The sequence below is a fragment of the Mastomys coucha genome, chromosome X (assembly GCF_008632895.1).
Source record: "Mastomys coucha isolate ucsf_1 chromosome X, UCSF_Mcou_1, whole genome shotgun sequence".
In the NCBI taxonomy this organism is placed as follows: domain Eukaryota; kingdom Metazoa; phylum Chordata; class Mammalia; order Rodentia; family Muridae; genus Mastomys; species Mastomys coucha.
Genome location: NC_045030.1, coordinates 45,425,212 through 45,429,060, shown reverse-complemented (window position 1 = coordinate 45,429,060; position 3,849 = coordinate 45,425,212).

The window sequence follows — 3,849 nt, the reverse complement described above, 5'->3', positions numbered from 1 at the left end:
CAAAATACTCACGGGAGCAAATATGGAGATAAAATGTAGATCAGAGACCAAAGGAAAGACCATCCAGAGACTGTCCCACCTGGGGATCCATCCCATATACAGTCCCCAAAGCAAACACTATTGTGGATGGCAAGAAGTGCTTGCTGACAGAAGCCTGATATATAGCTGTCTCCTGAGAGGTTCTGCCAGAGCTTGACATATACAGAGGTGGATGCTCACAGCCAACACTTGAACTGATCACGGGGTCCCCAATGGAGGAGTTAGAGAAAGGACTGAAGGAACTGAAGGGGTTTGCAACCCCCTAGGAAGAACAACAATATCAACCAACCAGACCCCCCTCCCCAGAGTTCCCAGGGTCTAAACCACCAACCAAAGAGTACACATGGAAGGACCCATGGCTCCAGTTGTATATGTAGTAGAGGATGGCCTTGCCGAGCATCAGTGGAAGAAGAAGCCCTTGGTCTTGTGAAGGCTCGATACACCATTGTAGGAGAATGTGAGGGCAGGAAGGCAGGAGTAGGTAGGTGGGTGGGGCACACCCTCATAGAAGCAGGAGGAGGGGATATGGTAGGGGGTTTTCAGAGGGGAAACCAGGAAAGTGGATACCATTTGAAATATAAGTAAATAAAATAGCCAATAAAAAATGTGACTTTGAATAAACTTTAAGATCTCAAAAAAAAAACCAAAACAAAAAAACCAAAACAAACAAACAAACAAAAAAAACAAAAAAACCTGAACCTTTGGTGTGATATTTGATGCTGGTAAGCTACAGCTGAGACTTTAGTGGCAGTCAAGAAGAGACCATCATTGTTGAGATGAATTCTTTTGCTGCTTCTGTGAAGTGTTTCCTGAGAGTCACCACACAGAAGCTGTGCTCTAGTCATGGTCACAGCTGTACCTTGTGCTGGAAGCTGAAATTGGTGTTGTAAGTGTTAGACAGGTAGTGCTGATTTGGTTTTGAAAGTGTGAAGCAGTCATGGAGATCAGCCAAAGCTTAATACTGTGTGGCAGGATCTGTTAGAGATTACTGGTGAAAATTCAGCCCAGTACCATGGGATGACCACCAAGAACAACAACTGCAGAGGATTGAAGCCAGCAAAAGCCTAGAAGACAAGATGTGTGTGCTGCAGAGGGTGGAGTCAGAAGTGATCACAATCCATGCAGAGACACAGAAGATCATGAGAGACTCCCAGACATTGGGCTTTGCATTATTTACACTGCTTGGAGATGGCTTTTCCTTTGATCTAATCATGACTATGCGTGGTGCTTTCTTCTTGAAATGAGAGATTATTTAACAGTTTTTATTTTTATAGGAGGACACAACTGAGAAATTTTAAACTCATTAAAACAGATTTTACACCTCACACCAGTCAGAATGCCTAAAATCAAAAACTTAGGTGACAGCAGATGCTGGAGAGGTTGTGGGGAAAGAGGAACTCTCCTTCACTGCTGGTGGGATTGCAAGCTGATACAACCGCGCTGGAAATCAGTTTGGCGGTTCCTCCAGAAATTGGACATAGTTCTACCAGAGGACCCAGTTATACCCCTCCTGGGCATATATACCCAGAAGATGCTCCAACATGTAATAAGGACACATGATCCACTATGTTCATAGCAGCCTTATGTATAATAACCAGATCCTGGAAACAACCCAGATGTCCCTCAACAGAGGAATGGATACAGAAATTGTGGTACATCTACACAATGGAGTACTACTCAGCTGTTATAAACAATGACTTCATGAGATTTGCAGGCCAATGGCTGGAACTTGAAAATATTATCCTGAGTGAGGTAGCAGTCACAAAAGAACACACATGGTATGTATGCACTCATTGATAATTGGATATTAGCCATCCCATATACAATCACCCAACCAGGACATGATTCCACAATGGATGCTGGGAAGTGCTTGGTGACAGGACCTTGATATATAGCTGTCTCCTGAGAGGCTCTGCCAGAGCTTTACAAATACAGAGGCAGATGCTTGCAGCCAACCATTGGACTGAGCTTGGGGTCCTCAAAAGAGAAGTTAGAGAAGGGACTGAAAAAGCTGAGGGGGTTTGCAGCTCCATGGAGGGAGCAACAGTCTCAAAAGACCAGATTGCCTGGACCTCTCTGGGACTGCACCACCAACAAAAGATTACACATGGAGGAACCCATGGCTCTGGCTGCATATGTGGCAGAGGGTAGCCTTGTTGGGCATCAGTGGGAGGAGAGGCCCTTGGGTCTGAGTGTATTCAATGCCCCAGTGTAGGAGAATGCCAGGGCAGGAATAAGGGAGTAGGTGGGTGGGTAGAGGGGGGAGCACCCTCTTGAGGCAGGGGCAGGGGGGATGGAATGGGGGTTCTGAAGAAGAAATTTGGAAAGGGGAAAACGTTTGAAATGTAAATAAAGAAAATATCCAATAAAAATTATGGTGAGTAAATGATTATGATATTTTAAGAGACTGGATATCTGAAAGGGACTGAACTTTTAGAGTACTTGAATTTGTAAATACTGTGGGACGTTTTAAAGTTATTTATCTTTTTAATGTGAGATCTGTGGGATGAATGACAAAAGAAAGACTGTGGCTTAATGATGATATGTTTGATTAACAACTTGACAAGGAGTCAGTTGTTCTCGATAGTTTATATAAACTTGACACCACTAAAGTCATGTGAGAGGAGGGAGCCTTAAGTACATGCCTCCATATGATCAGGCTGTAGATACATTTGTGGGGCATTTTCTTAATTACTAATTAATGATGGAGAATCAGTCCCTTGTGGGTGAGGTTACTACTGGTTTGGTAGCCCTGGATTCTATTTTTTATAAAAGCAAACTAAGCAAGCCATGGGGAGCAATACAGTATGCAGCACCCTTCCATGGTCTCTGCATCAAATCATGCCTCAAAGTTCCCTCCCTGTTTAAGTTCTTGCTCTGACTTCCCTTAGTGATCGACAGTTACCTGGAAGTTTAAGCTGAAACAACTCCCCTTTTCCCCATTTTTTTTGATCATGGTGTTCCATCGCAGAAATAATAATCCTAATTAAGGAAGATAGAAAGTATAGTATATCTGCTTGGTGTCTAATTTACATATATGTATAAATGTGAATATACTGGAAAACCTCAGTTCCAGTGACTACCTATAAAATATGAATATAAATAATTGAGTATTCTGATGAACTAGGTGTGAGAAACAACAGAAAAATTATGTTTAAGTTTCTATTTTTAGATTTTTTTTTCTGAAGTGTCAATTTCTATTTATGTCATTAGTAAATAAAGTCATGAGATCACTAGACCATTTTTAACTGAAGTTTGTATAGTGGTAAAGGTATATTCGCTTACAATTTTGTTTAAACAAATTACATAAAAGGACTTTAAATATTGCAATGTTATTTTTTTTCCCTAACAAGAGAGCTGCTGATCTAAAGATTCCTTTTTGCATGGCTCCAATTAAAATGAACTGCAATTGCAGATACTATTCAATTTTGAAATTTAAGGGTTTACATTCTGATCTGGATAGGTAGATTAATGGTTTAACTGCTTTTAATACAAGCACGAAAACCTGAGTATGGATCAATAGTACTTATGTAAAAAAAGAGTTATAGTGGTATACACTTATATCTCCAATGCTAGCACAGGGACAGAATTATTAAAGATTACAAAAGTCATGCCAGACAGAAATCTAGTGTGTTGCAGCTTAGTAAGGGATCCTACTTCAAAAATATAATATGGAGAATGATATAGGAATAATATCCAACACTGACCTCTGACCTCCACATGTACATGCACCTCATAGACAAAAAAAATGACTCTCTCTCTCTCTCTCTCTTTCTCTCTCTCTCTCTCTCTCTCTCTCTCTCTCTCTCT